The sequence below is a fragment of the Alligator mississippiensis genome, chromosome 15 (genome assembly GCF_030867095.1).
Source record: "Alligator mississippiensis isolate rAllMis1 chromosome 15, rAllMis1, whole genome shotgun sequence".
NCBI classification, from domain to species: Eukaryota; Metazoa; Chordata; order Crocodylia; family Alligatoridae; genus Alligator; species Alligator mississippiensis.
The window spans coordinates 11,459,004-11,467,994 of NC_081838.1; the positions used below are offsets into that span (position 1 = coordinate 11,459,004).

Consider the following 8,991-nt stretch of genomic DNA (forward strand, 5'->3'; position numbering starts at 1 on the left):
CTTTCTCATTTGGTTCCAGCTGCCTGGCCTGCGTGCCTTCCAGACTCCTTCGCTGAACCTTTTGCGTCCAGATTGGGCACCCCCCAGGCCACCTAGCGCGTGTCGATTTTGGGGGTGGGGCAGAAAAGGAAGGCCCGAGGCCTTTCCGTGACTCCGGACGGACCCGTGTGTTCAGACGTGAGATTCACAGTCCGGGTCCTGAGCGCCTCGTGACGTGGCACTGGAGTCACAGGGCAGGTGGCTTCTGAGAGCAGCCAGCTCTTCCCTCCCCAGCTGCCGGCTGCTTGCTCAACGGACCTGGGCAAGACAGAGCCCGGCTTGTTCATGGGGACCCTGGTGCTAAATCATTCGTAGACGACCTGATTCAGGGTTTCGTACGTAGCAGAGAAGCTCCCTCGCTGCGATCTATTGAAAGCCAGCCCTTGCCACAAGCTTTCGTCTCTGAACGCGGCACCCCACCCGACTGCCAGCTCCTCCGGGAGTGGCGGGGGCGCCACCATGCCCGCGGCAAGCAGAGCCTCTCCCGGAGGCTGGCACAAGGTGGGGGAGGCGGTCAGGGGACCCTTGCAAGCGGAGGGTCAGGCCGTTCTCCCCTTCCCTCTCTTTTCCAGGCCCGGGTCGACCTGGCGCCTGGCGGGTGATTTGCCCACGCAGAGGGCAGGCAGGCAGCGAGGCTCTGAGACAGGGAGCTCCCCTCCCACTCGCCAGCCTCTCCCTCCCGCACACATCGATGGGGTTGACCTGGTGTCCCAGAAGCCAACCCTGCACTTCAAAACAGGGTAGACCTGGTGTCTGGCAGTCCCGATAGCAAGCAATGGGGTCGACTTGTTTGCTGACAAGTCCCCATAGGAATGCCTGGGGTAGGCCTGGTGTCTGAAAGTCCCCGCAGGCTTGAATGGGGTAGAAGTCGTCTCTCCAAGTCCCCAAAGGAATGAAGGGGTTGACTTGGTGCCAGGAAGTCCCCAGAGGAATGCACGGGGGATGAACCTGGTGCCTGGAAGTCCCCATACAAATGCATAGGGTTGACCCGGTGCCTCCAACGCCCCATAGAAAGGCATGGGGTTGGCCTGGTGTTTCCAAGTCCCCACAGAAATGCGCGGGGTAGGCCTGGTGGCAGGAAATCCCCAAAGAACTGCATAGGGTTGACCTGGTGTCCCCAAGGCCCCACAGAAATGCATCGGGTTGACGCGGTGTCTCCAACGCCCCAGAGAAATGCATGGGATTGGCCTGGGGCCTGGAAGTCCCCCTACAATTGCATAGGGTTGCCCTGCTGTCTCCAACGCCCCAGAGAAATGCATGGGGTTGGCCTGGGGCCTGGAAATCCCCCTACAATTGCATGGGGTTGACCTGCTGTCTCCATGGCCCCAGAGAAATGCGTAGGGTTGACCTGGCGCCCACAATTCCTGCCGCCAAGCCTTTCCCACCCAGTCAACTCCCCAGGGTGCAGTCGGGCAACGACACTCGGAGCACCCACACAACCACCAGGGGCTTAAGCCTCCCAAAAGTGCCCCCTGCCAGGCTTCAGTCTCCATCCTCACCCCTGCCCCCGCATCCCCCCTCACCCCACCCCCCCCGCACTCTTCCCTGGCTCTCCCTGCCCAACATTGGCTCCAGATCCCAGCCTTCTGCCCCGCGGCCTCTACCCAGCCATTCAGCTACCTGCAGGGCCCAGCTCCAGGGAGAAGTGCCAGCAGGCCTAGGCCTGGCTGCGGGAGACGCTCCTCACTTCAGGCATCCCCAGTGCCCGGCGCCAGCTGCCTGCTAGGCCCTGCGGTCCCCAGGCACCTCAGGCAGGCCCCACAGGGCAGCAGCAGACCACAGGCTTGCGGGTGGACTCGCAGGTGGCTCCATCCACTCCATTCGCTGAGCTCACAGTTAAGCCCGAGTGCAGGGGCAAGTGCCTGCCGGGCCCGGCCGCCCCCAGCCACCTAGGGCAGGGCCCCGGGGGTGGGCACACACTTCCCGGAGTCTCCGGGAGGGAGTAGCGGGCGGCAGGCACCAAGGGGTGGCCTGCGCAGCTGGATATGCTCAAGATTGCCAAACCGGGTTGGCAGCAAAAAGGAGCCGTCCTGCCGAGGGTAGTGCCCACGGGCAATCCCGCGCAGAGCCAGCGCAGCCTGGGAGCCGCGCCTCCCGCCTTGGGCATCTGGGAAGCTTGCAGCCTCTTGGGGGAAGCTGCTGTGTCCTTCTCCACTGCAAGAGCAACAGCTGTGCAGGCAGGGAGGGAGCCTCGCAGGGAAAAGAAGGGGCTGCTGTCAGGAGTGGGACTCGAACCCACGCCTCCAGGGGAGACTGCGACCTGAACGCAGCGCCTTCGACCGCTCGGCCATCCTGACACGCAGGGGCGGGCCCTGGCCGCGCCCTTCAGCCCAGCACCCTCTTCCCGGGCCCACGCGCTGGGTTCCTTGCACCCCCGAGCCCGGGCGGAGAGTGCCCCAGCGGCCATGAGGTCTCTTGAGGAAGCCAGGAGGCCCGCCAGCAACCGGGGGCTGCCTGGAGAGGAATTGCCTCTGCCAGGGGCAACCCAGCAGCCTCTTCCTCGCTGGGCAGAGCCCAGGAGGGGCCCCGGGGCATATGCTTCGCTGCACAGCCTGGTGGGGCGCTCGGCGGACAGAGAAGGAGACGAGCGGGGCGCAGGCTTGGCCTGCCTCGTCTCTGTGGCGCAATGGGCCAGCGCGTTCGGCTGTTAACCGGAAGGTTGGTGGTTCGAGCCCACCCAGGGACGGTGCTTGGCGTGCCCTGCCCAGCCCCCTTTTGGAGTAGGCAGGGAGAGCTTTTTCCGGCCCCGGTGCGTCTCACTTCCTGCGTTGCGCCGAGCGGCCTCGGGACTCCGAGGCTCCTTTTGCCTCTGTGCGCTCCAAGGATTTCGACACTTAACGTGTCGGGGTGCCCAACCACGCAACGCTGAGCAGCGATCCCCGCCACAAGAGCCGCCTCTGAAACCGGCCTGCTCTTCTGCCCAAAGCCTACTTTCCCAAACCCACCTTGGGACGGGGGAGCGCAAGGGCCTCTCCGATATGTCTTGGCGGCCACCCACTCAAGATTCATCGCATGCTCTTCCGCCGGATGGCCCTCCTCCCCCATTTGGGCAAGCCGGGGGGACCTTTCTCATTTGGTTCCAGCTGCCTGGCCTGCGTGCCTTCCAGACTCCTTCGCTGAACCTTTTGCGTCCAGATTGGGCACCCCCCAGGCCACCTAGCGCGTGTCGATTTTGGGGGTGGGGCAGAAAAGGAAGGCCCGAGGCCTTTCCGTGACTCCGGACGGACCCGTGTGTTCAGACGTGAGATTCACAGTCCGGGTCCTGAGCGCCTCGTGACGTGGCACTGGAGTCACAGGGCAGGTGGCTTCTGAGAGCAGCCAGCTCTTCCCTCCCCAGCTGCCGGCTGCTTGCTCAACGGACCTGGGCAAGACAGAGCCCGGCTTGTTCATGGGGACCCTGGTGCTAAATCATTCGTAGACGACCTGATTCAGGGTTTCGTACGTAGCAGAGAAGCTCCCTCGCTGCGATCTATTGAAAGCCAGCCCTTGCCACAAGCTTTCGTCTCTGAACGCGGCACCCCACCCGACTGCCAGCTCCTCCGGGAGTGGCGGGGGCGCCACCATGCCCGCGGCAAGCAGAGCCTCTCCCGGAGGCTGGCACAAGGTGGGGGAGGCGGTCAGGGGACCCTTGCAAGCGGAGGGTCAGGCCGTTCTCCCCTTCCCTCTCTTTTCCAGGCCCGGGTCGACCTGGCGCCTGGCGGGTGATTTGCCCACGCAGAGGGCAGGCAGGCAGCGAGGCTCTGAGACAGGGAGCTCCCCTCCCACTCGCCAGCCTCTCCCTCCCGCACACATCGATGGGGTTGACCTGGTGTCCCAGAAGCCAACCCTGCACTTCAAAACAGGGTAGACCTGGTGTCTGGCAGTCCCGATAGCAAGCAATGGGGTCGACTTGTTTGCTGACAAGTCCCCATAGGAATGCCTGGGGTAGGCCTGGTGTCTGAAAGTCCCCGCAGGCTTGAATGGGGTAGAAGTCGTCTCTCCAAGTCCCCAAAGGAATGAAGGGGTTGACTTGGTGCCAGGAAGTCCCCAGAGGAATGCACGGGGGATGAACCTGGTGCCTGGAAGTCCCCATACAAATGCATAGGGTTGACCCGGTGCCTCCAACGCCCCATAGAAAGGCATGGGGTTGGCCTGGTGTTTCCAAGTCCCCACAGAAATGCGCGGGGTAGGCCTGGTGGCAGGAAATCCCCAAAGAACTGCATAGGGTTGACCTGGTGTCCCCAAGGCCCCACAGAAATGCATCGGGTTGACGCGGTGTCTCCAACGCCCCAGAGAAATGCATGGGATTGGCCTGGGGCCTGGAAGTCCCCCTACAATTGCATAGGGTTGCCCTGCTGTCTCCAACGCCCCAGAGAAATGCATGGGGTTGGCCTGGGGCCTGGAAATCCCCCTACAATTGCATGGGGTTGACCTGCTGTCTCCATGGCCCCAGAGAAATGCGTAGGGTTGACCTGGCGCCCACAATTCCTGCCGCCAAGCCTTTCCCACCCAGTCAACTCCCCAGGGTGCAGTCGGGCAACGACACTCGGAGCACCCACACAACCACCAGGGGCTTAAGCCTCCCAAAAGTGCCCCCTGCCAGGCTTCAGTCTCCATCCTCACCCCTGCCCCCGCATCCCCCCTCACCCCACCCCCCCCCGCACTCTTCCCTGGCTCTCCCTGCCCAACATTGGCTCCAGATCCCAGCCTTCTGCCCCGCGGCCTCTACCCAGCCATTCAGCTACCTGCAGGGCCCAGCTCCAGGGAGAAGTGCCAGCAGGCCTAGGCCTGGCTGCGGGAGACGCTCCTCACTTCAGGCATCCCCAGTGCCCGGCGCCAGCTGCCTGCTAGGCCCTGCGGTCCCCAGGCACCTCAGGCAGGCCCCACAGGGCAGCAGCAGACCACAGGCTTGCGGGTGGACTCGCAGGTGGCTCCATCCACTCCATTCGCTGAGCTCACAGTTAAGCCCGAGTGCAGGGGCAAGTGCCTGCCGGGCCCGGCCGCCCCCAGCCACCTAGGGCAGGGCCCCGGGGGTGGGCACACACTTCCCGGAGTCTCCGGGAGGGAGTAGCGGGCGGCAGGCACCAAGGGGTGGCCTGCGCAGCTGGATATGCTCAAGATTGCCAAACCGGGTTGGCAGCAAAAAGGAGCCGTCCTGCCGAGGGTAGTGCCCACGGGCAATCCCGCGCAGAGCCAGCGCAGCCTGGGAGCCGCGCCTCCCGCCTTGGGCATCTGGGAAGCTTGCAGCCTCTTGGGGGAAGCTGCTGTGTCCTTCTCCACTGCAAGAGCAACAGCTGTGCAGGCAGGGAGGGAGCCTCGCAGGGAAAAGAAGGGGCTGCTGTCAGGAGTGGGACTCGAACCCACGCCTCCAGGGGAGACTGCGACCTGAACGCAGCGCCTTCGACCGCTCGGCCATCCTGACACGCAGGGGCGGGCCCTGGCCGCGCCCTTCAGCCCAGCACCCTCTTCCCGGGCCCGCGCGCTGGGTTCCTTGCACCCCCGAGCCCGGGCGGAGAGTGCCCCAGCGGCCATGAGGTCTCTTGAGGAAGCCAGGAGGCCCGCCAGCAACCGGGGGCTGCCTGGAGAGGAATTGCCTCTGCCAGGGGCAACCCAGCAGCCTCTTCCTCGCTGGGCAGAGCCCAGGAGGGGCCCCGGGGCATATGCTTCGCTGCACAGCCTGGTGGGGCGCTCGGCGGACAGAGAAGGAGACGAGCGGGGCGCAGGCTTGGCCTGCCTCGTCTCTGTGGCGCAATGGGCCAGCGCGTTCGGCTGTTAACCGGAAGGTTGGTGGTTCGAGCCCACCCAGGGACGGTGCTTGGCGTGCCCTGCCCAGCCCCCTTTTGGAGTAGGCAGGGAGAGCTTTTTCCGGCCCCGGTGCGTCTCACTTCCTGCGTTGCGCCGAGCGGCCTCGGGACTCCGAGGCTCCTTTTGCCTCTGTGCGCTCCAAGGATTTCGACACTTAACGTGTCGGGGTGCCCAACCACGCAACGCTGAGCAGCGATCCCCGCCACAAGAGCCGCCTCTGAAACCGGCCTGCTCTTCTGCCCAAAGCCTACTTTCCCAAACCCACCTTGGGACGGGGCAGCGCAAGGGCCTCTCCGATATGTCTTGGCGGCCACCCACTCAAGATTCATCGCATGCTCTTCCGCCGGATGGCCCTCCTCCCCCATTTGGGCAAGCCGGGGGGACCTTTCTCATTTGGTTCCAGCTGCCTGGCCTGCGTGCCTTCCAGACTCCTTCGCTGAACCTTTTGCGTCCAGATTGGGCACCCCCCAGGCCACCTAGCGCGTGTCGATTTTGGGGGTGGGGCAGAAAAGGAAGGCCCGAGGCCTTTCCGTGACTCCGGACGGACCCGTGTGTTCAGACGTGAGATTCACAGTCCGGGTCCTGAGCGCCTCGTGACGTGGCACTGGAGTCACAGGGCAGGTGGCTTCTGAGAGCAGCCAGCTCTTCCCTCCCCAGCTGCCGGCTGCTTGCTCAACGGACCTGGGCAAGACAGAGCCCGGCTTGTTCATGGGGACCCTGGTGCTAAATCATTCGTAGACGACCTGATTCAGGGTTTCGTACGTAGCAGAGAAGCTCCCTCGCTGCGATCTATTGAAAGCCAGCCCTTGCCACAAGCTTTCGTCTCTGAACGCGGCACCCCACCCGACTGCCAGCTCCTCCGGGAGTGGCGGGGGCGCCACCATGCCCGCGGCAAGCAGAGCCTCTCCCGGAGGCTGGCACAAGGTGGGGGAGGCGGTCAGGGGACCCTTGCAAGCGGAGGGTCAGGCCGTTCTCCCCTTCCCTCTCTTTTCCAGGCCCGGGTCGACCTGGCGCCTGGCGGGTGATTTGCCCACGCAGAGGGCAGGCAGGCAGCGAGGCTCTGAGACAGGGAGCTCCCCTCCCACTCGCCAGCCTCTCCCTCCCGCACACATCGATGGGGTTGACCTGGTGTCCCAGAAGCCAACCCTGCACTTCAAAACAGGGTAGACCTGGTGTCTGGCAGTCCCGATAGCAAGCAATGGGGTCGACTTGTTTGCTGACAAGTCCCCATAGGAATGCCTGGGGTAGGCCTGGTGTCTGAAAGTCCCCGCAGGCTTGAATGGGGTAGAAGTCGTCTCTCCAAGTCCCCAAAGGAACGAAGGGGTTGACTTGGTGCCAGGAAGTCCCCAGAGGAATGCACGGGGGATGAACCTGGTGCCTGGAAGTCCCCATACAAATGCATAGGGTTGACCCGGTGCCTCCAACGCCCCATAGAAAGGCATGGGGTTGGCCTGGTGTTTCCAAGTCCCCACAGAAATGCGCGGGGTAGGCCTGGTGGCAGGAAATCCCCAAAGAACTGCATAGGGTTGACCTGGTGTCCCCAAGGCCCCACAGAAATGCATCGGGTTGACGCGGTGTCTCCAACGCCCCAGAGAAATGCATGGGATTGGCCTGGGGCCTGGAAGTCCCCCTACAATTGCATAGGGTTGCCCTGCTGTCTCCAACGCCCCAGAGAAATGCATGGGGTTGGCCTGGGGCCTGGAAATCCCCCTACAATTGCATGGGGTTGACCTGCTGTCTCCATGGCCCCAGAGAAATGCGTAGGGTTGACCTGGCGCCCACAATTCCTGCCGCCAAGCCTTTCCCACCCAGTCAACTCCCCAGGGTGCAGTCGGGCAACGACACTCGGAGCACCCACACAACCACCAGGGGCTTAAGCCTCCCAAAAGTGCCCCCTGCCAGGCTTCAGTCTCCATCCTCACCCCTGCCCCCGCATCCCCCCTCACCCCACCCCCCCCGCACTCTTCCCTGGCTCTCCCTGCCCAACATTGGCTCCAGATCCCAGCCTTCTGCCCCGCGGCCTCTACCCAGCCATTCAGCTACCTGCAGGGCCCAGCTCCAGGGAGAAGTGCCAGCAGGCCTAGGCCTGGCTGCGGGAGACGCTCCTCACTTCAGGCATCCCCAGTGCCCGGCGCCAGCTGCCTGCTAGGCCCTGCGGTCCCCAGGCACCTCAGGCAGGCCCCACAGGGCAGCAGCAGACCACAGGCTTGCGGGTGGACTCGCAGGTGGCTCCATCCACTCCATTCGCTGAGCTCACAGTTAAGCCCGAGTGCAGGGGCAAGTGCCTGCCGGGCCCGGCCGCCCCCAGCCACCTAGGGCAGGGCCCCGGGGGTGGGCACACACTTCCCGGAGTCTCCGGGAGGGAGTAGCGGGCGGCAGGCACCAAGGGGTGGCCTGCGCAGCTGGATATGCTCAAGATTGCCAAACCGGGTTGGCAGCAAAAAGGAGCCGTCCTGCCGAGGGTAGTGCCCACGGGCAATCCCGCGCAGAGCCAGCGCAGCCTGGGAGCCGCGCCTCCCGCCTTGGGCATCTGGGAAGCTTGCAGCCTCTTGGGGGAAGCTGCTGTGTCCTTCTCCACTGCAAGAGCAACAGCTGTGCAGGCAGGGAGGGAGCCTCGCAGGGAAAAGAAGGGGCTGCTGTCAGGAGTGGGACTCGAACCCACGCCTCCAGGGGAGGCTGCGACCTGAACGCAGCGCCTTCGACCGCTCGGCCATCCTGACACGCAGGGGCGGGCCCTGGCCGCGCCCTTCAGCCCAGCACCCTCTTCCCGGGCCCATGCGCTGGGTTCCTTGCACCCCCGAGCCCGGGCGGAGAGTGCCCCAGCGGCCATGAGGTCTCTTGAGGAAGCCAGGAGGCCCGCCAGCAACCGGGGGCTGCCTGGAGAGGAATTGCCTCTGCCAGGGGCAACCCAGCAGCCTCTTCCTCGCTGGGCAGAGCCCAGGAGGGGCCCCGGGGCATATGCTTCGCTGCACAGCCTGGTTGGGCGCTCGGCGGACAAGGAAAGATACGAGGCGGGCCGTGGCCTGCCCTGCCTCATCTCTTTGGCGCAATGGGTCAGCACATTTGGCTGTTAGCCTGCTCCATGTTGGTGCCTCACTGAGCTCCTTAGGCTTTAGGGGCTAAATGCATGGCTCTGAAGGTTCATCTTTACAATGTCCCAAGCCTCAC

General features: G+C 64.4%; 5 non-coding genes across 5 annotated transcripts; 2 read left to right on the plus strand and 3 right to left on the minus strand.

Annotated features, from left to right (window-relative positions):
• Positions 1 to 2,253: 2,253 nt before the first annotated feature.
• On the minus strand, positions 2,254 to 2,336 carry TRNAL-CAG (transfer RNA leucine (anticodon CAG)). Its single transcript has one exon. It is a non-coding gene; the product is annotated as a tRNA-Leu (tRNA).
• Positions 2,337 to 2,651: 315 nt separating this feature from the next.
• On the plus strand, positions 2,652 to 2,725 carry TRNAN-GUU (transfer RNA asparagine (anticodon GUU)). Its single transcript has one exon. It is a non-coding gene; the product is annotated as a tRNA-Asn (tRNA).
• A 2,632-nt stretch (positions 2,726 to 5,357) lies between these two features.
• Positions 5,358 to 5,440, minus strand: TRNAL-CAG (transfer RNA leucine (anticodon CAG)). The gene has a single exon. It is a non-coding gene; the product is annotated as a tRNA-Leu (tRNA).
• Positions 5,441 to 5,755: 315 nt separating this feature from the next.
• On the plus strand, positions 5,756 to 5,829 carry TRNAN-GUU (transfer RNA asparagine (anticodon GUU)). Its single transcript has one exon. It is a non-coding gene; the product is annotated as a tRNA-Asn (tRNA).
• Positions 5,830 to 8,460: 2,631 nt separating this feature from the next.
• On the minus strand, positions 8,461 to 8,543 carry TRNAL-CAG (transfer RNA leucine (anticodon CAG)). Its single transcript has one exon. It is a non-coding gene; the product is annotated as a tRNA-Leu (tRNA).
• Between the last annotated feature and the right edge of the window lie 448 nt (positions 8,544 to 8,991).